The sequence below is a fragment of the Microcaecilia unicolor genome, chromosome 1 (genome assembly GCF_901765095.1).
Source record: "Microcaecilia unicolor chromosome 1, aMicUni1.1, whole genome shotgun sequence".
NCBI lineage: Eukaryota > Metazoa > Chordata > Amphibia > Gymnophiona > Siphonopidae > Microcaecilia > Microcaecilia unicolor.
The window spans coordinates 23869356-23887004 of record NC_044031.1 but is presented as its reverse complement, the minus strand read 5'-3'; the positions used below and the strand labels follow the sequence as shown (position 1 = coordinate 23887004).

The following is a 17649-nucleotide window of genomic DNA, read 5'->3' as shown; positions in this document are numbered from 1 at the left end:
AGTGTACACTCTGGTGGATCCTCTTCCACTTCTATCCCTCTACCAATCAGTGTACCTCAAGGTTCTGTTTTCGATCCTTTCCTGTTCTCCATCTACACTTCTTCCCTTGGCTCTCTGATATCATCCCATGGCTTTCAATACCATCTCTTTGCTGATGACGCCCAAATTTACCTCTCTACCCCCAAAATCTCAACCACCATCCAGAGTCTGATAGGTACTGAGGGGGCGAGGAATCTTGGGGTGATAGTATCCGAGGATCTGAAGGCAACGAAACAGTGTGACAAGGCGGTGGCCGTAGCGAGAAGGTTGCTAGGCTGTATAGAGAGAGGTGTGATCAGCAGAAGAAAGGAAGTGTTGATGCCTCTGTACAAGTCGTTGGTGAGGCCCCACCTGGAGTATTGTGTTCAGTTTTGGAGGCCGTACCTTGCGAAGGATGTTAAAAAAAATGGAAGCGGTGCAAAGAAAAGCTACGAGAATGGTATGGGATTTGTGTTCCAAGACGTATGAGCAGAGACTTGCTGACCTGAACATGTATACCCTGGAGGAATAGGGGTGATATGATACAGACGTTCAAATACTTGAAAGGTATTAATCCGCAAAAAAATCTTTTCCGGAGATGGAAAGGCGGTAGAACGAGAAATGAGATTGAAGGGGGGCAGACTCAAAAAAGATGTCAGGAAGTATTTTTTCACGGAGAGGGTGGTGGATGCTTGGAATGCCCTCCCGCGGGAGGTGGTGGAGAGGAAAACGGTAACGGAATTCAAACATGCTTGGGATATGCATAAAGGAATCCTATGCAGTAGGAATAGATCCTCAGAAGCTTAGCCGAAATTGGGTGGCGGAGCAGGTGGGGGAAGAGAGGTTGGTGGTTGGGAGGCGAGGATAGTGGAGGGCAGACTTATATGGTCTGTGCCAGAGCCAGTGATGGGAGGCGGGACTGGTGGTTGGGAGGCGGGAAATACTGCTGGGCAGACTTGTACGGTCTGTGCCCTGAAAAAGGCAGGTACAAATCAAGGTAAGGTATACACATATGAGTTTATCTTGTTGGGCAGACTGGATGGACCATGCAGGTCTTTTTCTGCCGTCATCTACTATGTATGACCAATGTCTCAGCCTGCTTGTCTGATATTGCTGCCTGGATGTCTCTTGGCATCATCTGAAGCTCAACATGGCCAAAACTGAGCTTCTTATCTTTCCCCCTAAACCTACCTCCCCTCTCCCCCCTTTTCTCTATTTCGGTGGATGGCACTCTCATTCTCCCTGTCTCATCTGCTCGTAACCTTGGGGTCATCTTTGACTCCTCTCTCTCCTTCTCTGTTCACATTGAACAGATCGCCAAAACCTGTCGTTTCTTTCTTTACAACATCAGCAAAATCCATCCCTTCATCACTGAGAACTCTACCAGAACCCTTATCCACACTCTTATCGCCTCTCGTCTTGATTATTGTAACCTACTTTTCCATATTATCATGCTGATCAATCCTTAGACTGGTGGGTTGTGTCCATCTACCAGCAGGTGGAGATAGAGAGCAATCCTTTTGCCTCCCTATATGTGGTCATGTGCTGCCGGAAACTCCTGTATGTTCTCTATCTCAGCAGGTGGTGGTCACACACAGCAGCAGCTCTGGCTAGGTCTCCAAGCCTAATTCTTAGGTTTTGTTGAGTACCTGGGGTTGAGGGCTCTTCTTGAGCAAGTGCAAACCTGGTGGTGCCAGGTCCCTCCTTTTCTCCCCCCTCCCGCTGGCTCCGTTAAAAAAAAAAAAATTTTTTTGGACGTCCTTTAAGGGCATTTATTTCAACGTTTATATCAGTGTTTATTGCAGCTGCTCATTGGGACACCAGTTCGTTACAGCTCGGAGCGAGAAGCAGGTAATTTTACCTTTTTATAGCGGGCAGGGGGTTCCCCGTTCGGTCTCCACGTGACTTATGGCGTCGGAGGGCGAGGGCGCGAAGATTCGCTCCCCGGACCGCGTGTGTGCGTCTAGCGGGATGCAGGGGTTTCAAAGCCTGAATCGCCTTTGTTGGGCATCAGTTTGGAGTCCGGTCAGTGTCCCGGTTCTTCCTCCGGTGCGGCGGTTTTTCCCGCCATAAGCGCCCATCCCCAGCTGCTCGCCCACTCCATGTTGGCCGGCCACTCTGCTCGGACGGCTTCTTCTTGGGCCGCCCTCGAGCTGGGAGACATTAATGCTAGGGTCGCCCTTGATTCGGGCGACGGCAAGAAAGCAGCCAAAGTTAAGCGCCGTTCTTCCCGCGCGGCTCCTGCTCGGAGTTTCGCGCCGGAGGCCATTTTGGATGCGCAGCATGTTTCTCACCCGCTCTTGCGAGCGCCGTTTGAGGGTGCGTCTAGGGCCGTGGCCCAGGCTGCAGAAGTGCACAGTTTGGGGGGTTTCTCCCCTGAGTTCATTTTGATGCTGCATCAGGCTTTTCTTATGCAAAAGGCTGCCCCTGCCCCCCTCTCTGATAAAGGGGTTGAGGCCTCCGGAAGCAAACGCCCTCGGGTGGATTTCCAGGCCCTAGAGGACTCGGTCTCCTCTGATGTAGATGAGGGCAGCGTATCTGAGTTCTCCCAACAGTCCTTTAGGGATTCCTTGGAGGAGACGGATTCCCGCTCGGATGGAGCGGATGACCCCTCTGCAGCGCGGATTTTTCGCTCAGAGGATTTGCCCAACCTGTTAGTGCAGGCCATGAGCATTTTGAAGATTTCCTCTCCGGAGGACGTCTCTCCCTCAGCCTCTGCTGGCTCTGCCATTTTGCTGGGGACGAAGCGCCCGCCTAGAACCTTCCACGTGCATGAAGCCATGCACACCTTGATTTCGGCTCAATGGGATTTCCCAGAAGCGAGCCTTAAAGTGGCTAGGGCTATGTCCCGCCTCTATCCTCTCCCTGAAGGTGAGCGGGAGGCCTTTCTTGGGCCTACCGTGGATTCTTTAATCACTGCGGTGACTAAGAAAACGACGTTGCCGGTGGAAGGTGGCACGGCCCTAAAGGACGCCCAAGACAGAAGATTGGAGGCGACTTTAAAGTCGTCCTTTGAGGCGGCTGCTTTAAGTTTGCAGGCCTCAGTTTGCGGATCCTATGTGGCCAGAGCGTGCCTGACGATTGTGCAACGGGCTTCTCCCTCGGATCCTTCCTTGAGGGCTGATTGGCCGGCCCTGGAATCGGGCTTGGCCTACTTGGCAGACTTGCTGTATGATGTCTTAAGAGCCTTGGCGAAAGGTATGGCTCAGACAGTCTCTGCACGGCGCTGGCTTTGGCTGAAGCATTGGTCTGCTGACCACGCCTCTAAGTCTCGCCTGGCTAAGTTGCCTTTTAAAGGCAAGCTGCTCTTTGGGGTTGAGCTGGACAAGATTGTGACCGATCTCGGCACGTCTAAGGGCAAGAGGTTACTGGAGGTCAGGGCTCGGGCCAGTGCTGCCCGCCCCGGTCCCTCCAAAGGACGGTTTCAGGAAGCCCGTCAGTATTGCCCGGGCAAGTCGAGCTCCTCTGCCTCCTCTTCCTTCAAAAGGAACTTCTCCCCCAACAGCATTCCTTTCGCAGAGACCGCCGTCCCGGAGGTGCGTCCTCCGGTCCTCCCCCAGGGTCTCGTACCCAATGACGGGGCCCTGGTCCATGGCTCAGAGCAGATTGGAGGACGCCTGTCCTCGTTTCTGAGCGAGTGGACCAGGGTAGCTTCAGACGCTTGGGTGCTGGAAGTCATCAGAGACGGCTACAAGCTAGAGTTCTGCCGACCCTTAAGAGATGGGTTTCTACTCTCTCCCTGCAAGTCTCCGGTCAAAGCTGTGGCAGTGCAGCAGACTTTGGACAGTCTAATCCGCCTGGGTGCGGTCGTTCCGGTGGCAGAAGATCAGCTTGGCAAGGGATGTTACTCCATTTACTTTGTGGTGCCAAAGAAAGGAGGTTCTGTATGGCCTATCCTCGACCTCAAAGGGGTCAATCGGGCCTTGACAGTTCGACACTTCCGAATGGAGACTCTCCGCTCTGTTATAGCGGCAGTGAAGGCAGGGGAGTTCCTGGCATCCTTGGACATCAAGGAAGCTTACTTGCATATTCCCATCTGGCCTCCTCATCAACGCTTTCTGAGTTTTGCAGTCCTGGACCGACACTTCCAGTTCAGAGCCCTCCCGTTCGGGTTGGCTACTGCTCCGCGGACCTTCTCCAAAGTAATGGTGGTCATTGCGGCCTTCCTACGCAAGGAAGGAGTACAAGTCCATCCTTATCTGGACGACTGGTTGATCCGAGCCCCCTCTTATGCAGAGTGCGGCAGAGCTACAGACCGGGTGATTGCTCTTTTGAGCTCCCTGGGGTGGATCATCAACTGGGAGAAAAGCCAGCTGCGCCCGACTCAGTCCCTGGAGTATCTGGGAGTTCGTTTCGACACCCAAGTGGGCAGAGTGTTCCTGCCAGACAATCGGATTGTCAAGCTTCAGGCTCAGGTGGACCAGTTCCTAGTAGCCTCTCCTCTTCGGGCTTGGGACTATGTGCAGCTGTTGGGCTCTGTGACGGCCACGATGGAAGTAGTGCCCTGGGCCAGGGCCCATATGAGACCTCTACAGCACTCTCTGCTGCAGCGATGGACCCCAGTGTCGGAGGATTACGCTGTGCGCCTTCCCTTGGATCCAGCGGTGCGCAAGGCGCTGAGCTGGTGGCTGAGGCCAGACAAGCTGTCCGCAGGAATGCCTCTTTGGAAAACGGAGTGGGTTGTCGTCACGACGGACGCCTCTTTGACGGGCTGGGGAGCCCACTGCTTTGGAGGACAGTGCAGGGGCTCTGGTCTCCTGCAGAGGCAAAGTGGTCTATCAACCTCCTGGAACGCAGAGCCATTCGGTTGGCCCTTTTGGAGTTTCTCCCGGTACTGACGTTGAAGCCAGTACGGGTCCTGTCGGACAATGCCACGGCTGTGGCCTATGTCAATCGCCAGGGAGGTACCAAGAACGCCCCTCTAGCCAAGGAGGCCATGAATCTATGCCAGTGGGCGGAAGCGAACCTGGAACAGCTGTCGGCTGCCCACATTACGGGAGTCATGAATGTCAAGGCAGACTTTCTCAGTCACCATACCTTGGATCCTGGAGAGTGGCAGCTATCTGCTCAGGCGTTCTTGGACATCACGAAGCGCTGGGGCCAGCCGAGCCTAGATCTGATGGCGTCATCGGCCAATTGCCAAGTGCCACGCTTTTTCAGCAGAGGACGGGACCGTCGAGCTCTGGGAGTAGATGCTTTTCTCCAACAGTGGCCGACACAGGAACTTCTCTTTGTGTTCCCCCCCTGGCCCATGTTGGACAGGGTGCTAGACCGGGTGGCAAAGCATCCGGGCTGGATAATCCTGGTGGGTCCGGACTGGCCCAGACGTCCCTGGTATGCGGACTTGATCAGGCTCTAAGTGGACGGCCCTCTGAGGCTGCCAGCGGAGCAGGGCCTGTTGCATCAGGGTCCCGTGGTGATGGAGGATCCCTCCCCGTTTGGTCTTACAGCCTGGCTTCTCAGACAAGGTCATCGCCACTATGCTGAGAGCGAGGAAGCGCTCTACTTCTACTGCTTACGCCAGGGTTTGGCTTACCTTTGCATCGTGGTGTGAGGCAGGCTCTCTTTCTCCCTTCTCTGCTCCAATTTCTTCAGTGTTGGCGTTCCTGCAAGAAGGTCTGGAGAAAGGCCTGTCGCTCAGTTCCCTTAAGGTCCAGGTAGCGGCTCTGGCTTGCTTCAGGGGTCGCCTGAAGGGTGCTTCCCTGGCTTCGCAGCCAGATGTGGTGCGCTTTCGCAAGGGAGTTAATCACCTGCGCTCTCCTCTGCACTCAGTGGTACCTGCGTGGAATCTCAATCTGGTGCTAAGAGCCTTGCAGAAGCCGCCTTTTGAACCCTTGTCGAGGGCATCTCTGAAAGACCTGACGTTGAAAGCAGTCTTTTTGGTGGCTATCACTTCAGCCAGAAGAGTTTCCGAGCTCCAGGCGCTATCATGTCGAGAGCCTTTTCTGCAGTTCACTGAGGCAGGAGTGTCTATTCGCACAGTGCCTTCCTTCCTGCCCAAGATTGTTTCTCGATTCCATGTGAATCAGCAGCTCTGTCTCCCTTCCTTTCGTAGGGAGGACTACCCAGAGGAATACTCTGCTCTCAAATATCTAGATGTGAGACGAGTCATCATCAGATACTTGGAAGTGACCAATGATTTCCGGAAGTCGGATCATCTGTTTGTCCTGTTTGCAGGTCCTCGTAAGGGTCTGCAGGCTGCTAAGCCTACAATGGCAAGATGGGTCAAGGAAGCCATTGCAGCGGCTTATGTGGCTGCGGGGAAGGTGCCGCCTATCCGGCTGAAGGCTCACTCCACTAGAGCTCAGGCGGCCTCGATGGCAGGGGCCGGGTCCGTTTCCTTGGAAGAGATTTGTAAGGCGGCAACTTGGGCATCGCCTCATACCTTCTCCAGTCATTACCGCTTGACTGTGGCTGCTCGGGCGGAGGCCCGGTTTGGAGCTTCAGTGTTTCGGTCAGGGATTTCTATGTCCCGCCCTGGGTGAGTACTGCTTCGGTACATCCCACCAGTCTATGGATTGATCAGCATGATGATATGGAAGGTGAAATTATGTATCATACCTGATAATTTTCTTTCCATTAATCATAGCTGATCAATCCATAGTCCCTCCCAGATATCTGTACTGTTTTTATTCTGGTTGCATTTCAGGTTAAAGTTTAGTCTTCAGTTCCTGTTCAGGAGGACTTCGTGTTCAAGTTTTTTCAATTGGATTCTTCAAGAGTTGAGACAAGTTTGTGTTACAGTGAGCTGCTGCATTCCTCTCCCCTCCGTTTTACGGGGCTGGATTGAGATCTAAATTCTGCCGGCGCTCCCTCCCGCTTCGTGCAGCTGTAGGGCAGCTTTGTACCCCTCCCGCTTCGGCGGTGTTAGGGTCAGTCAGCTCCTCCCGCGGTTGCGGTTGCAGGATAAGCCAGATCCCCCCGCTCCGCGGGGATGAGCTCGACGGATTCCCCTCCCCCACTTGTGTGGGGATGAGCTTAGTTGATTCCCCTCCCCCGTTTCGGCGGTGGTGAGCTGGGCAGAGTGTCCCTTTGTGGGTGTAATTCTCTAAGTGCTGAGTCCTGCGGACAGAGCTTTGATATCGACATACTGAGGAGTTTCCGGCAGCACATGACCACATATAGGGAGGCAAAAGGATTGCTCTCTATCTCCACCTGCTGGTAGATGGACACAACCCACCAGTCTATGGATTGATCGGCTATGATTAATGGAAAGAAAATTATCAGGTATGATACATAAGTTTACCTTCACCGGCCTCCCTCTTAGCCATCTCTCTCCTCTTCAGTCAATCCAAAACTCTGCTGTGCGACTCATCTTCCGCCAAAGTCGCTATGCCCACATTAGCCCTCTCCTTAAGTCACTTCACTGGCTCCCTATCCGTTTCCGTATTCAATTCAAACTTCTCCTATTGACCTATAAGTGCATTCACTCTGCCGCTCCCCAGTACCTTTCCACTCTTGTCTCTCCCTACGTCCTCCCTCGAGTACTCCGTTCTGTAGATACATCTCTCTTATCTGTCCCTTTCTCCTCTACTGCTAATTCAAGACTCCGTTCCTTTTATCTCGCTGCACCTCACGCCTGGAATAGACTTCCCGAGCCTGTACGTCTAGCCCCGTCTTTAGCCGTTTTCAAGTCCAAACTCAAAGCCCACCTCTTTACCACTGCTTTTAACTCCTAACTCACTTGCCCTGTCCTTTATCCTCACCTCTTTATTCCCTTAACCTTAATTGTTCTGTCTGTTTACCTGCCTTATCTAGATTGTAAGCTCATTGAGCAGGGACTGTCTTTTGTGTATGTTGTACAGCGCTGCATATGCCTTGTAGCGCTATAGAAATTTATTTATTTATTTGTTGCAATTGTATCCCACCTTATCCCACCTCTTTGCAGGCTCAAAGTGGCTTACAATACATCATGAATAGTGGAAGAATGTTAGTTGATAAACATTTAGTATTGCAGGGTTTTGGTCAGCATGATGATAATAAGACAGAATAATAGTGTACAAGCAGATATTAAGAGACAATTCTAACTATAGATGGGCGAATTGTACATATTCACATTGGTTGATCTTTGTGATAGGCTTTATTAAAGAGGTGGGTCTTCAGTAAAGAGCGGAAGTTCGTTCTTTCGTAGACCGATTTCAAGCTGCGCGGTAGTGCATTCCATAGCTGCGTGCTCAGGTAGGTGAAGTTTGACGCATGCATTGGTTTGTATTTCATCCCTTTGCAGCTGGGGAAGTGCAGATCGAGGAATGTGCGGGATGATCTTTTGGTATTCCTAGGTGGTAAGTCGATCAGGTCTGACATGTAAGCTGGTGCGTCTCCATGGATAATTTTATGAACTAATGAGCATACCTTGAAAGCGATACGTTCCTTAAGTGGGAGCCAGTGTAGTTTTTCTCGTAAGGGCTTAATGATAAGTAGTAGTAGTAGTATTCCATAAACGGTAATTATGCGCATAAATTGCTAGCATAGAATTTATGCTTGGCAATCATCATGAGGTGCCTAACCTTAGATGACCTTTCGAGATTTACCACCCTGTCCTGCTTATAATCGAACGAGAAAAACGCCCAAGTTCCGACCTAAATCGGGAGATGGGCGTTTTTCTCACAAAAACAAATAAAGCGGTATAATCGAAAGCCGAACTTTGGACGCTTTCAACTGCACTCCGTCGCGGATGCGGACAAAGTTGACGGGGGCGTGTCGGAGGCGTGGTGAAGGCGGAACTGGGGCGTGGTTATCACCCGAACAGAGATGGGCGCCTTTCGCCGATAATGGATACGTTTGTAGCTAGAATTTAGGGCACTTTTCCTGGACCCTGTTTTTTCACGAATAAGGCCCCAAAAAGTGCCCTAAATGACCAGATGACCCCCAGAGGGAGTCGGGGATGACCTCCCCTGACTCCCCCAGTGGTCACTAACCCCCTCCCACCACAAAAAAATGATGTTTCACAACTTTTTACTTTCACCCTCAAATGTCATACCCTCCTCCCAAGCAGCAGTATGCAGGTCCCTGGAACAGTTGTTAGGGGGTGCAGTGGACGTCAGGCAGGTGGACCCAGGCCCATCCCCCCCCTACCTGTTACAATTGTGCTGCTTAATGCTTAGTCGTCCAACCCCCCCAAACTCACTGTACCCACATGTAGGTGCCCCCCTTCACCTCTTAGGGCTATAGTAATGGTGTAAACTTGTGGGCAGTAGGTTTTGAGGGGGATTTGGGGGGCTCAACACCCAAGGGAAGGGTGCTATGCACCTGGGAGCTCTTTTACCTTTTTTTTTGTTTTTGTAAAAGTGCCCCCTAGGGTGCCCGGTTGGTGTCCTGGCATGTGAGGGGGACCAGTGCACTATGAATCCTGGCCCCTCCCACGAACAAATGCCTTGGATTTATTCGTTTTTGAGCTGGGCGATTTCATTTTCCATTATCGCTGAAAAGCAAAAACGCCCAGCTCACACCTTGGCGAATAACACATGGGCGTCTATTTTTTTTGAAAATACGGTTCACTCCGCCCCTTCACGGACCCGTTCTCGGAGATAAACGCCCATGGAGATAGGCGTTTCTGGTCGATTATGCCCCTCTCAGTGTACCAAAAAAACCCTCGGGGAATGTCAAATCTCTACAGAACAGAAAATTGTTATTCCTTGGAGACTCAGTTACTAGAGGCATTATTCTGGAAACAGAGTTCAAATGACAAAAAAAAAACAGCTAAATGTCTTCAAGGATCCTCAACTAGTAAGAACTCGGATCAAATTATTAGTGAAATCAGAAAATAAAGTAAGGATTCCAAATGGATGTTCTTATCCATCTGTGAAGGAAATGACTTAGCTAGAAACAGCTTCTCTGACGTGCAGAGAGATTTCCAAATTCTGGGAGGGAGACTTAAACCCTGTTATCAACTCTACACCATTTTCAGAAGTTCTGCCTGTTCATGGTAAGGAGAACCGAGGTTGTATTACACAACTAGCCTCGGTACCTTTAATATGATGCCAGCAGAGGAAACAGCTACACAGCTTCTGGTTACAGGTGGAAGATTTTCATAGCAGTCTCTTACCTCCCTTGCACAGGGAGGGGGCTTGAAGGGTCTGGACTGCAGAGAGTTGTGGAGCACCCCTAATACTGAGCAAGCTCCTTCATTATGTCCAGGAAGGGGTTATTTGTATTGTGCCTGACACCCACAATCATTTTGAAATGTTAGCACCTATGCACAGATAGACCCTCACCAAATACAGATTACAAATTAGAGATGGAAATATGAAAACAAAAAAATTGAACTGGTAACCAAGAAGTCCAAACTCAGAACTCAGCCCTGGAAAAATAAAAACATTTACTCTTCTTGTATTCAACACAGTACAAAGCTATCTGCAATGCGTGTTTCCACAAACTATCAGTATGGTATTGTAAAAACCAAAATTCCCGTCCGCTGGACGGCAAGAAACCGTGAACCTCAAAGACTATTGTGCTAGGCCACGTCAAAATACTAATGATGTAACTAGATTAATAAATAATTATTTTAGAGGACCCTCAGATTCCTTTATCACCCAGGTATTCACCCCACTATATCCAGGGTTTAGCCCAGATGAAACTTTAAAAAAAATCTTTCACTGGGTCCCCTTTGCACCACGAAATATCCAGTTGTGATAGTGTGACTCGCGGTTGGCTACAGGACCTCACAGACACAGGCAAACGTTATTGGTGGAACATAATTAAAGCAATACGGTCTGTTCCCCCGTCACAGACTCCAACCCTGGGCCACAACCCCAGTAACATTTACTTCCTTCTCTGAGTACCTGGAATTGTACTGAAGAGGACCTGGGTCTCCATAGAAAATAACGGCATTTCTTTACCGTTGCCGTCTTCTGTTCCTTCTCATGAAAACCTCTGAGCTAGGCCCACTCCTTGCTTTCCTGTGACTCCCCCGCTGGTACCGCAGCCCAGCCACCACTTTGGGAGATTTCCTTCCTTGGGGCCTCCCTGAACTGTTTTGCCCCAGGGCATTTAACCACCTCTTTGCTAATGAATAGCGCTCTATATATAAACTGAATAGTGAGGGCTGCCAAGAGGGGGGGAGGGCAAAATTCCCCTGGGCCCAGCCTCCAAGGGGAGCACAGCGCCAAGGTTTCTGTCTTTCTCCTGACGGGACCTGGGTGATTGCTTCCTGACAGGAGCAGGAGAGAGAAAACTCCGACTCCAGGCCCCTGTTGGAGGCTGGGGAGGAGCAGACACAGCGTTTCGGGCCGGGGCCTCTGGTTTGGCTGGCGGAGGTCTCCAGGTTCCGCCAGCTGAAGAAGTCTTCCTCCAGCACTGTCCTTCACGCTGCCACATTGCTTGCCATGCGGCTGCTTTTCTCCTCAGGTCACATATGCTCAGTGCATCTTTTCTAGCAAAAAAGGTGCCGGTACTCAAATGCTAGGCCACCCTTCAAGGGTGGGGTGATCACTGAGGGATCCACCCCACAATAGCCAGGCTCCCTGCAACCAGTCACAGAACCTATGACAAGGCAGAATTGGTGTGTAGAGCTTGAGCTCTTTCATTAAAACTTGAGGTCCTTGGGTCAATTTTAGCAGACAATGGAAAAGGTGCCGGTACTCAGTGCTCCCAAGTACCCCCTCAAAAAAAGCCCTGCATATGCTCAGTTTTACCCTCTCTAGTCACCACCCTCCTCTCACTCATCTCCTTGACAACACCTCATGGCCTCTCCCAAGTGGTTCCATCATGTTCAGCATTTCCCTTCCCTCCACCTTTGTAGCTCAGCATCTCATCTTTCTCCTTCTCTCCACCCCTACCCTTCCAGCCCATCTTCTCTCGCTCCACCCCTGGTCTTGTAGCCAAACATCTTCCCTCTCCCCCCACCCAACATGTGTAGCCTGTCATCTCCCTGTCTCCTCTTCATTCCCTAACCCAACAGTGCAGCTTCTCTCCTGTCTGACTGTCTGGCCAACAAAGTACATTAGAACATAAGAGTAGCCATACTGGGTCAGACCTCTGGTCCATCTAGCCCAGTATCCTCTTTTCCAAACAGTGGCCAAGCCAGGTCACAAGAAGTACCTGGCAGAAACCCAAATCGTGGCAACACTCCGTACTACAAATCCCAGGGCAAATAGTTGTTTCCCATCTCTGTCTCAATAGCAGACTATGGACTTTTCCTCCAGGGTTTTGTCCAAACCTTTTTTTAAACCCAGATACGCTAACCGCTGTTGCCGCCTCCTCCGGCAAAGAGTTCCAGAGCTTAACTATTCGCTGAGTGAAAAAATATTTCCTCCTATTTGTTTTAAAAGTATTTCCATATAACTTCCTCGAGTGTCATCTAGTCGTTGTACTTTTGGAACAAGTAAAAAATCGATTTACTTCTATTCGTTCTACACCACTCAGGATTTTATAGACTTCGATCATATCTCCCCTCATCTGTCTCTTTTCTAAGTTGAAGAGCCCTAACCTCATAAGCCTTTACTCATACGAGAGGAGTTCCATCCCATTTATCATTTTGGTGGCTCTTCTTTCAACCGTTTCTAATTCCGCTCTATCTTTTTTGAGAAACGGCAACCAGAACTGAACGCAATACTCAAGGAGCGGATGCACCATGGAGCGATACAAAGTCATAGTATTCACCATCCCTTTCCTAATAATTCCTAGCATCCTGTTTGCTTTTTTTGGCTGCCGCCACCGCACACTGAGCAGAAGATTTCTTTTTCTTGAGTGCTGACCCCCAAGGTGGACCCTAACATCAGGTAACTATGATTCAGATTATTCTTTCCAATGTTCGTCACCTTCTTCCTTTCATTTTTTTTTTCTTTTTGTTACATTTGTACCCTGCGCTTTCCCACTCATGGCAGGCTCAATGCGGCTTACATGGGGCAATGGAGGGTTAAGTGACTTGCCCAGAGTCACAAGGAGCTGCCTGTGCCGGGAATCGAACTCAGTTCCTCAGGACCAAAGTCCACCACCCTAACTACTAGGCCACTCCTCCCCTGCTGCTATTATTTGAGACTCTACATGGAATGTTGCTAGTGGAATAGCAACATTCCATGTAGAATCTCCAATAGTAGCAACATTCCATGTAGAAGTCGGCCATTGCAGATCACCAATGTGGCCGCGCAGGCTTCTGCTTCTGTGAGTCTGATGTCCTGCACGTACGTGCAGGACGTCAGACTCACAGAAACAGAAGCCTGCGCAGCCTTCTACATGGAATGTTGCTAGTGGAATAGCAACATTCCATGTAGAATCTCCAATAGTAGCAACATTCCATGCAGAATCTCCAATAGTAGCAACACTCCATGTAGAAGTCGGCCCTTGCAGATCACCAATGTGGCCGCGCAGGCTTCTACATGGAATGTTGCTAGTGGAATAGCAACATTCCATGTAGAATCTCTAATAGTAGCAACATTCCATGTAGAATCTCCAATAGTATCTATATTATTTTTGTTACATTTGTACCCCGCGCTTTCCCACTCATGGCAGGCTCAATGCGGCTTACATGGGGCAATGGAGGGTTAAGTGACTTGCCCAGAGTCACAAGGAGCTGCCTGTGCCTGAAGTGGGAATCGAACTCAGTTCCCCAGGACCAAAGTCCACCACCCTAACCACTAGGCCACTCCTCCTCATTACCCCTTTAGTCAGCATTCCCTTTCTCCATCCCTTTCTTCTACTCCCCCTCTCTCCAATTGTTCTCTCTCCTAATCATCAGCATTGTCCCACTCTTTCCCACCTCATATCTATTATCCCATTCTCTTCTCAACGCTTGTCCCCATTATGCCCTCTCCTCCCTGTCCAGCTTTTATCCTTTTCCCACCCACTCACCAATTGACCAGTCTTTCTCCTTCTACCCCCCCAACACTTTTGGTCTAGCTTTTCTCCTCCCCACCATCATTGGTTTTGCTTTTCTCCTCAACCCCCATCAGTCCAGCTTCTCTTCCTTTTGTCCCTTTTATAATTTGTAATAGCATCCCCCCCCCCCCCACCCCAGTATCCCTTTTCAAAGCTGTCTTCGATTTTAGAGGTTGCTGGCAGTTTGCAGTGATTCGCAACTTGCTGCTTGTGCCGACATCGGAACCTTCTGTCTGACTCTTCTCGCCTATGTGGAAACAGGAAGTTGCATCAGACAAAATGGCTCTGATGTTGGCACGAGCTGCACATTGTGAATCGCTGCTCGCTGCCGGCAACCTCCAAAGCAGAAGACAGCTTTGAAAAGGTATACCAGGGAGAAAGGGATGCCATCGTGAATTAGAGAGGGGGCAAAAGGGAGAGAAGCCAGTCTGCAGGGGGGGGGGAGGGGAGGAAGGGCAGTCCCGGGTGGTGTCATCACTTCCTGACCCAAAGATGAGCCGGAAAGTTGTTTTGCTCCATTACGGCTCAAATTTAAGCCCTGGTAATATTCTTGCTATGCCTGGCCCAAATGGAGCAGAACCTAGCCAGGGTGACCAATCAGAACGTGTACATTTACAGAGAAAAGGAATGTTTCTTGCTCCGATTCTCTAACTGAAAAGGGAGGTGAAGGCTCTGTAAACAAGGGCACGTCACATAAGAAAAACAGAGGTGAAACCAAATGTAAAAGGATTAAATTAAGACCTTGGGTACCTAGAGATCCTTCTAGACCTCGAGAAAACCTCATTTCCAGCACAGTCTCGTCAGCCCAATTTCTAGTAAAGAAGCAGGTCCGTTTCATTCTCTTGGAAATCGGGGTCACAGATGCATCCATATTGTGGTCCTAATAAGGAAACATTTCACAAGTAGAATAATAAGGCCTAGCACTTGTATGTCTGTCAGGATCTGTGATAAGACTTCTCCTAGGAGACCAGGAAAGGATCACCCTAAAGTGTCTCCAATTTCATTGATTAACAGAAAAAGTATCTCTAGTTAAGACAAAATCAAAATTAATAACTATTAGTTTTATCCTTTACTCCCCTTTATCTAGATAGTGCTAAGACGGTCTGTCCAGATTTTCAGTGGCTCTATCTGGGTAAATGCTCCTGCTACCTGAGTTATTTTTATAGGAGCACGGATTTAGTGAAGGGAAGTCTTGCCTCACCAATCTAATGCATTTTTTTGAGGGGGTAAGCAAACATGTGGACAATGGGGAGCCGGTTGATATTGTATATCTGGATTTTCAGAAGGCGTTTGACAAAGTGCCGCACGAAAGACTCCTGAAGAAATTGCAGAGTCATGGAATCGGAGGTAGGGTATTATTATGGATTAAGAACTGGTTGAAAGATAGGAAGCAGAGAGTAGGATAGCGTGGCCAGTATTCTCAGTGGAGGAGGGTAGTTAGTGGGGTCCCGCAGGGGTCTGTGCTGGGTCCGTTGCTTTTTAATGTATTTATAAATGACCTAGAGATGGGAATAACTAGTGAGGTAATTAAATTCGCCGATGACACAAAATTATTCAGGGTCGTCAAGTCGCAGGAGGAATGTGAACGATTACAGGAGGACCTTGCGAGACTGGGAGAATGGGCGTGCAAGTGGCAGATGAAGTTCAATGTTGACAAGTGCAAAGTGATGCATGTGGGTAAGAGGAACCCGAATTATAGCTACGTCTTGCAAGGTTCCGCGTTAGGAGTTACGGATCAAGAAAGGGATCTGGGTGTCATCGTCGATGATACGCTGAAACCTTCTGCTCAGTGTGCTGCTGCGGCTAGGAAAGCAAATAGAATGTTGGGTGTTATTAGGAAGGGTATGGAGTCCAGGTGTGCGGATGTTATAATGCCGTTGTATCGCTCCATGGTGCGACCGCACCTGGAGTATTGTGTTCAGTACTGGTCTCCGTATCTCAAAAAAGATATAGTAGAATTGGAAAAGGTACAGCGAAGGGCGACGAAAATGATAGTGGGGATGGGACGACTTTCCTATGAAGAGAGGCTGAGAAGGCTAGGGCTTTTCAGCTTGGAGAAGAGACGGCTGAGGGGAGATATGATAGAAGTGTATAAAATAATGAGTGGAATGGATCGGGTGGATGTGAAGCGACTGTTCACGCTATCCAAAAATACTAGGACTAGAGGGCATGAGTTGAAGCTACAGTGTGGTAAATTTAAAACGAATCAGAGAAAATTTTTCTTCACCCAACGTGTAATTAGACTCTGGAATTCATTGCCGGAGAACGTGGTACGGGCAGTTAGCTTGACGGAGTTTAAAAAGGGGTTAGATAGATTCCTAAAGGACAAGTCCATAGACCGCTATTAAATGGACTTGGAAAAATTCCGCATTTTTAGGTATAACTTGTCTGGAATGTTTTTACGTTTGGGGAGCGTGCCAGGTGCCCTTGACCTGGATTGGCCACTGTCGGTGACAGGATGCTGGGCTAGATGGACCTTTGGTCTTTCCCAGTATGGCACTACTTATGTACTCCTGCCTGGATCATTGCTGCTGAATCTCAGGCCATTTATATTCTATCTAGCCCTTTAATCCTTTTCAGATACATTTAACAAGTTGACTATAAACATTTCTGTATATGTCTCCATACTCCGTTCGTAAGCTGTTCTTTCTCTAAGTTAGAGTGAAGAAAACGTTCCTCGGCAGTGGGAGTCTGGATCTGGGGTTGTTACTTCATTACTGTCGGAGAACCTCCCTGATAACCACAGATTATAATGTTCTCATTCAGACCATTCTTCAAGACTCTTACGTCTACATGCTACCATTTCATAATAACATAGTAAATGATGGCAGATAAAGAGACCTGAACGGTCCATCCAGTCTGCCCAACAAGATAAACTCATTTTACGTGGTATGTGATACTTTATATGTATACCCAACTTTGATTTGTCCTTGCCTTTCTCAGGGCACAGACCGTAGAAGTCTGCCCAGCACTCTTCTTGTACTAAAAGTTCTGAAGCTAACGTCGAAGCCCCTTAAAATTTACACTCCAGCCCATCCATATCTATTCGGTCACGATCAGGGCACAGGCCGTAGAAGTCCGCCCTGCACCAGTTTTACTCTCCAAATACCGGCGTCGCCCCCAATCTCCGCTAAGATATAGGGTAACCTCAGTGAACAATCAAACCAATTCTGAAACTGCCCAGCGTAGCTCACAGCTGAACCGATATACTCATACCACCCCTCTCCTCAAGTCACTTCATTGGCTTCCGATCAGGTACCGCATTCAATTCAAGCTTCTGCTACTAACCTACAAATGTACTCGATCTGCAGCCCCTCCTTACCTCTCAACCCTCATCTCCCCTTACGTTCCTACCCGTAACCTCCGCTCTCAAGACAGATCCCTCCTTTCAGTACCCTTCTCCACCACCGCCAACTCCAGACTCCGCCCTTTTTGCCTCGCCTCACACCACGCGTGGAACAAACTCCCCGAGCCCATACGCCAGGCCCCCTCCCTGCCCATCTTCAAATCTCTGCTTAAAGCCCACCTCTTCAATGTCGCCTTCGGCACCTAACCTCTTCACCTCTGCCAAGAAAATCTAGACTGCCCAATTTGACATTTCGTTCTTTAGATTGTAAGCTCCTTTGAGCAGGGACCGTCCTTTGTTTATTTTGTACAGCGCTGCGTAACCCTAGTAGCGCTCTAGAAATGTTAAGAAGTAGTAGTAGTAGTAGTAAACTTAAGTTCTGTTTGCTTTTTTCTTTTGCCACACAGCTGTATACAAATTGCCCCTCCTCCCAAGGTATGAGTCACTAGGTGCTATGTAACCAAATTGAT

General features: G+C 49.4%; 2 protein-coding genes across 3 annotated transcripts in view; both read left to right on the top strand.

The window, feature by feature from the left end:
- The window catches only part of LOC115463370 (gastrula zinc finger protein XlCGF26.1-like), a 952960-nt gene that overhangs the window by 792026 nt on the left and 143285 nt on the right, over window positions 1-17649 (top strand). The gene's annotated exons all lie outside the window — the stretch shown is intronic.
- The window catches only part of LOC115463356 (oocyte zinc finger protein XlCOF6-like), a 47221-nt gene that overhangs the window by 26571 nt on the left and 3001 nt on the right, over window positions 1-17649 (top strand). The window lies entirely within an intron of this gene.